This window comes from Lepisma saccharinum, chromosome 1 (assembly GCF_977018435.1).
Source record: "Lepisma saccharinum chromosome 1, izLepSacc3.1, whole genome shotgun sequence".
Taxonomy (NCBI): domain Eukaryota; kingdom Metazoa; phylum Arthropoda; class Insecta; order Zygentoma; family Lepismatidae; genus Lepisma; species Lepisma saccharinum.
In genome coordinates, this window is record NC_139229.1 from 132,818,706 (window position 1) to 132,826,602 (window position 7,897).

A 7,897-nucleotide genomic window follows, 5' to 3' on the forward strand; every position below is an offset into this window, starting at 1 on the left:
GTATATTTTGAACGCTGTCGTAAGAAGGTACGTCGACATAATTTTTTATGAGCGTTTTCAGTTCGGAATCGATTTTCAGAATGGGGTCGAGACATTGCGTTTGGAGCGTAGCGATTTCCGACTCTAAACTTTTGTTTAAAGTCTCCTGCAAAGCGATCAAATCGCTCCTCAACTTTTTAATTCGGACGTCCAACATGAGAATCTCTTCTGCATGGTCTACACGCTTGGTGTTGCCGAAAATGTCGTTAGGCATTTTTGGTTAACGGTTATTTATAATAGGATAGACGATACGTAATTCTACAAAAAGAGGAATGAGTTTATCGTAATCTCCGAGGAGTTCCACGTAAAAATAATCTCCTGCAGAAACATCGTACGTAATGTTAGAAAGCATCTTGTCGTGCTTGATTCGAAAAATGTTCTTGCCGGTAGATATTTTGATTTCGCCTACGTTTTCCGGATTCACGGTGATTTGAAGTTTCCCACCGATCGGAATTTCGTAAAAATGTAAATTGTTATTAAAAACATAAAACATCTTGCCCACGTCCTCATCCAATTTCGTCCAAATGCTGTTGAGGTGAATGATCAACAGACCGTTGAGTTTAGTTAACATGGAAGGTAGATCTGTCGTCGTGCGGTGTACAGTCTCCATTGTTTGCTTTCGGAAACCAAAGAGATTCATGTTGGTTATTTAAGAAAAAATTGAGAACGTATCTAATATAAATAACACCACAAAAAATTGTGTGCAATTTAGTAACTTCATCTTTTTTTCTTAGCAAAAGAATGGAGAAGGAGGAAGCGAAACGTGCATGTGACGACTGTGGGATATATATATCCATTTCAAACTTGAGTAGACATCGGAAGAATGTGCATGGGGAAGGATCAAGTAAGAGAGAGCTCGATGTTGACGATCAAGCGCCACGAAAAAAGCAGAAGAGTGCCGGCGAAAATATTAGAAATATTTTAACCAAGGAGACTTTCCAATCTGAAGAAACATCTGATCTAAACAACTTTTTTCGCTCGGTCAAAAGCAAGTTAATTTCGTCTATCACCGAAGCTTTGTTGCAATGCTCGTTGAAAATCCACCTCATCGTTTCCGTCATGTATGAAAACATGAAAAAAGAGCGAGAAACTTTCCATCATTACACCGGTGTAAAGAGTCTCCACGCCGCCGACGTCGATGAGGTGGATGCCATTTGCAACCAGATGTTTGACGCTTTGTTGAACAAGCACGAGACTTTCCAAGAACGCGGATCGGGTTGGACACTTTGCGCTTCGTCTCACACTTTAACTTTGAAGGTGTCACGATATAACCCGATGGGAGCATCCAGCTACATCAATTTGCCCCCGGAAATAGCCGGTAAGAAAGCCATCATCAACATTCAAAATGAAGATAACAGATGCTTTTTGTGGTGCATCATTGCCGATCATCACCCAGCCGATAATAAGAAACATCGTTTATACCACTACAACAAGCCAGAATATCTCTCAGAATTTGAAAAACCTATGGCTGGCATTAATTACCCTGTAAATCTACGAGATATTAGTAAATTTGAGGCACAGTACAAGACAGATAAAAACGAAAATATAGCAGTACACATCTTCGGATTAGGCAAAAACAACACCATCTACGTTCTCAGACACAGCAACATTAAAAGTAATCGCGTCATCAGATTACTCCTGATCGAAGATGATGATAATTATCATTACTGTCTAATCCAGAATCTTCCAAAATTAATAAGAAGTCAAATTACCACAGATCACCATAAAATTGGAGTATGCGACAGATGCCTGAGTATATTCTACGGTCAAGGAAAAAAGAATGCTGATGAAGAACTCCGAGATCATCATGAAATGTGCAGTAAACATTCGGCTACGACTATCAAAATGCCCTCTCGAGACATGACATTTTCCAACTACAAGGCGTTACTCTGGCATCCCGTGGTGATATGCGCCGACTTTGAAAGTTTCCAACTTCCACTCGCCACATGCGAACCGAATCCCAGCGTATCGAGCACCACCGAAATTCTACATCACGAAGCCTGCGCTTTTGGATTGATGGTCAACAACACAGGCAATGTTATTTTATATCACGGCAATGATGCTCCACAAAAATTCGTTCAAACCTTGAAACGGATGGCCATACAATTCGCTCCTGTACTAAGAGAAGACAAACCAATGGAGCCTCTTACCCAGGAAGAGAAGGAAGCATACAACCTTGCCTCTCAGTGTGGTGTGTGCGAAAGTAACTTCACCCTCGAAAATGTCAAAGTTCGCCACCACAATCATCACACCGGAAAATATGTGGCCGCCCTGTGTAACAACTGTAATCTTCAAGTCAAGAAAGCGAATTTTATTCCAGTATTCATTCACAATTTGGAGGGCTACGATGCCAAAATCTTCATAAAGGAGATGGGATGCGACGCTCAACCCATTAGCGTCATAGCTCGCACCAACGAGAAATTCATTTCATTCAGCAAGAAGGTGGACGTTGGAAATGGCAATCACGTAGAAATTCGCTTCTTGGACTCCTACAACTTTCTGTCTTCGAGTTTGGCGACACTCGCGTCTCAACTCACAGACGATGATTTGGTCGCCACCAGGAAATGTTTCGCCGACCAACATTTAGCACTGTTGAGGCGCAAGGGTGTTTACCCGTACGAATACATGACGGATGCTTCCAAATTGTCAGAAACATCGTTACCACCGAGAGAAGCATTCTACAGTCGTCTTAGCGACACCTGTTGCACCGAAGAGGACTACCATCATGCTCAGCTCGTGTGGTCTACATTCTCTTGTCAAACCATGGCCGACTATCACGATCTGTATCTGAAGCTGGATGTCACGCTATTGAGCGATCGTTTTCATCTCCATCGCTCGAGAGGAATAGCAGCATATGGTTTGGACCCCGCTTTCAGCTACACCACACCGGGTTATTCTTGGCAGGCGATGTTAAAATCCACGAAGGTGAAGATAGAACTCATCAAGAACGTCAATCAACTTTTGTTTGTCGAAGAGGCAAAACGTGGTGGAATCGTCCAGTGTCCCCTTCGATACGTCAAAGCCAACAATCCATATGTTGCCGATTTCGATGCGGGGAAACCGACAAACTTCTTGGCATACTGGGACATGAACAACCTGTATGGTTATGCCATGTCCGAGACTCTGCCCATCGGAGAATACGAGTGGATGAGCGAGCAGGAACTTCAAGATTGTTTGGAATGGAGCGAAGATCATGAAAATGGATGTTTCCTAAAAGTAGATTTGGAATATCCTGCATCGCTTCATCGAGAACACCATGGATTTGCGATGGCGCCTGTGATGGAATCGGCTCCGGAGAAGAAGCTGATGCTCACCTTCAAGAGCAAAAAGAATTACGTGGTGCATTATCGTCTCCTACAATTCTACCTCCAGCATGGATTGGTTTTGAAGCGCGTGCACTCGGGATTGAAGTTTAAACAGACCAGGTGGCTAGCACCCTATATCGACGGCAACACTCAACGTCGAGCATCAGCTTCTTCTTCCGCAGACAAAGACCTATATAAATTAATGAACAACAGCATCTACGGCAAGAGCATGGAAGATGCGAGGAAAAGAAGAAATATCAACTTGGTCTCCGACCCGAAGAAAATAAACAAGCTCGTCGCTCAGCCCACGTACAAGAACTTCACGATACTGAGCGACACGTTGGTATTGATCGAACGTGCTCTCCGCCACATAACATTCGACAAACCAATCGCCGTGGGAGTCGCGATCCTCGAGTTGTCGAAGCTGGCCATGTACAAGTTTCACTACGACATCATGAAACCACGCTATGGAGAGGCGATCGAGGTGGCGTACACCGACACAGACAGCTTCGTGTACAACATCCACACCGATGATCTATACGAAGATCTGAAAAACATGAGTCAGCATTTCGACTTCTCTAATTATCCGAAAGATCACGCTCTCTTCGACGACAGTCAAAAAATGACGATCGGGAAGATGAAGGATGAAGTCAACGGCCGCATCATCACAGAGTTTGCTGGCCTTCGAGCGAAAATGTATGCCGTGAAAATCCAGGACGAGACCGAAATAAAAAAGGCAAAAGGAGTGGGGCGTTCGAGCACAAACAAACTGACCGTAGAAGATTACAAGTCGTGCTTGTTCAACAAAAAAATCAAACGCATGACCGAACATCGGATCACGAGCACCATCGACCAGTTGCATACATCCGCAATCAACAAAGTGGCACTTGATCCCCACGACACCAAATTGAGGCTACTGGACTGCAACATCCATACCCGAGAATGGGGATGCCATGACGAGGAAGAAGTCTGCTCGCACCATTAGACTTTCGCATCAAAAAAGTAGGTATTATTTCTTGCACCACTTTTTTTTTTTAAAAAAAAAACAATTATTCACACTTATTTTTGCATTCACATTTTTTTTATATTTTTCTATTATTTTTTTTTAAAAAAACAATCATTCACACTAATTTTTGCATTCACACTTTTTTTTTATATTTTTCTATCATATTATGTTCACTATTTTGAGGATATTTTTTTATTTCTTTCAGATGCTGCACCCCATACGGAAACTTTTTTTTAGTTCTTACACATTCTATTCTTAACCAAAAAATTTTTCTTCTCTTCAATCATAAAACACGCACATTACACACGGAGGTCCTCTGTAGGGAGTCATGGGGGGGTTTAAAAAAAAAAACACGTGAAACCCTACAGAGGTGCGGTTATCTAGAACCGCAGCCGTTAGAACCTTTTACTTTTTTGGTTGGGCACCACGCACCCTGGCGAGGTTATAGGGGCCAGGTATCCTAAAAAACAACAATTATTATTTTGTTTGTTTGTTTGCGTTACAATACATGTGCGCGCGCGTGTGTGTGTGTGTGTGTATGTGTGTATGTGTGTGTGTGGCACATCGTTCCCCCGAGAGAGGTCTACAAAGGTCACGATATACGGAGTTGGAAAATTACGATATGGCGCATTCACTCGTTACTGTTGTCAGCCATAAATCTCTCTCTCTTTTACGGCAGTGCCCGGGCTCTCCTTGTTTAGTGTGTGTATATTACGCCAGTATATAAATTGGCTAAGCCTCAAAAAAAAATAGTAGCTTTTGCTAAGTAAAAAAAAAAGCTGTAGGTAGGCTGTCGGTTGTTTAACTCTTCCTCCTCTCCCTCTTTCTCCTCTCTTTTTTTTTGTAAAAAAGCCATGGTAAAAGTACCAGTAGGTTGGCAACTTTGCTTTATGCACTGTAAGCCAAGCCTCAAGCAAGGTTGCCAGCTCCTTGCTTTAGGCTAGGTTAGACCCAAAAAAAGCTGTAGGTAGGTTGTCGGTTGTTTAACTTTTCCCTCTCTCTCCTCTCTCTTTTGTAAAAAGCCATGGTAAAAGTACCAGTAGGTTGGCAACCTTGCTTTATGCACTGTAAGACAAGCCTCAAGCAAGATTGCCAGCTCCTTGCTTTAGGCTAGGTTAGACCAAGAAGAAAAAGGCTGTAGGTGGGTTGTCGGTTGTTTAACTTTTCCCTCTCTCTCCTCTCTCTTTTGTAAAAGGCTATGGTAAAAGTACCAGTAGGTTGGCAACCTTGCTTTATGCACTGTAAGACAAGCCTCAAGCAAAGTTGCCAGCTCCTTGCTTGAGGCTAGGTTAGACCAAAAAAAGCTGTAGGTAGGTTGTCGGTTGTTTAACTCTTCCCTCTCTCTCCTCTCTCTTTTGTAAAAAGCCATGGTAAAAGTACCAGTAGGTTGGCAACCTTGCTTTATGCACTGTAAGGCAAGCCTCAAGCAAAGTTGCCAGCTCCTTGCTTTAGGTTAGGTTAGACCAAAAACCTTGGTGATTTTTTTCGAGTAAGATGTTGGTAATACTGCGAGAAAATAGGGGGGGTTTATGCCTTACAAGAGCAAACCATTAAGGCGAGCCCCACCGAGCTTTACTTTCGGGCGCAGTGTTGGCAACACTGCGAGAAAAAAGTTGCCAGCTACTTGCTTTAGGTTAGGTTACCCCAAAAACCTTGGTGATTTTTTCGAGTGAGGAGTTGGCAACACTGCGAGAAAGGTTGCCAGCTCCTTGCTTTAGGCTAGGTTAGACCCAAAAAAAAACCTTGGTGATTTTTCGAGTGAGGAGTTGGCAACACTGCTCATGCCTTACGAGAGAAATCCATTAAGGTGAGAAAGTAGGTCAAAAGGCAGGCCTAGAACGAAGCATTTCACCTACTCCTATACTTTCTTTAGCTGCTGATTCTATTGCATTACGTATGTGCTCCCAATTCTTATTTACGTCTGTTTCATTTATATTTTCATCATCATTTAAATCCTGCAAAATATCAAATCTATTTGACAGTTTAATTTGGTAATCTTTCTTAATTCTTTCATCAGTAAACTTTCCTGTATCAAATTTTAGAACTTTTAGATTTTGTTGCTTATGATTTATCACTGAGAGTCTTTCTCTTAATTTAGCAATTACTAAATAATGGTCACTGGCACAGTCAGCACCTCTATGTGTACGAACGTCAATTATACTAGTATGCCTTCTCTTATCAATGAGAATATTATCTATCTGATTATGAGTTTTACCATCTGGAGAAGACCAGGTATATTTATGGATATCTTTATGTTTAAAAGTGGTACTTTTCACAATTAAATTCTTTGAGGTTGCAAAAGTAATCAATCTTACACCATTATCATTGCTTAATTCATGAAAGACATTCTTTACAAATCGTGGGTTTAAATGTCTCTTCTTTGCCAATCTGTGCATTACAGTCACCTAACAGAATTTTCATATCATACTGAGAAAATTTATCAAAGACCTGTTCCATTGGAAGGGGAACATAAATTCAGAGTACTGAAAATAAGATCCTTAGGAAAATATTTGGACCTAAAAGAGATGAGGAGACAGGTGAATGGATAAGGTTACATAATTTAGAACTACATCCTTTGTATTCATGTCCAGATATTATTAGAATTATTAAATCAAGAGGACTTAGGTGGGCAGTCCATGTGGCACGAATGGGAGAGGAAAGTGGAGTTCACAGGATTCTTGGGAGGAAGGCCAAGACGAAGATGGACCTAGAGGAAATCGGTAGGGATGGAAAAGAGTATATAGATCTTGCTCAGGATGGAAGGCCTGTGTTGCTGCAGCCATGAACCTTCGGGTTTAAGAAGGCTAGAGAGTAGTAGTAGTAGTAGTAGTAGTAGTAGCAGTAAAAAATCGAACATATACACTGTGTATTGGCTAATTTATCAGAGCGCCCGTGCCCCTTCCAAAATTGTTATCCATTATAAAAAAAATGATGTTATTGTTATATCCCAAGGAAGTAAAAATAAATGTTCGAACTACATAAAATCACATTCTTCAATAACTTTAGTCATTAATATCCTTTACCAAAAATTCAAAGAATAAAATGAAGTTTTGCACCAACAGTCTAATGGGGACACGGAAATGTACCAACGCCGAGACTCGAACTGGAGCTTCTTAATTACAGATCGATAATGTTAGTACTACGCCATCAATGAGCTCACAATTTAAATTCGGTCCAAGTTGCATATTGATTCATTGAAAAAAGGTTTCCGGACCGTATTTAAATTCATCCTGAAAAGAGGTCTCTGGACCGTATTTAAATTGATCCGGAAGAAAGGTTCCTGGACCGAATTGAAATACCTTACAGATAAAAAGGTTCTTTACGGTCCAGAAGCCATTTACGCTTGATGATTTTCTCTCCTGGACCGGAATTGAATTGATTTAAAATTCCTGGACCCTTAACAACGCTGGTAGGTAGAGTACGCTATCACCACGTATCTAATTGCCTGTGTTCTCTAGTCCCATGAGCCGGCCTCCGTGGCGGAGTGGTTAGCACATCGCGCTACGACGCCAGGTGTTCCCGGTTCGAATCCCGGCGTGGGCATGAT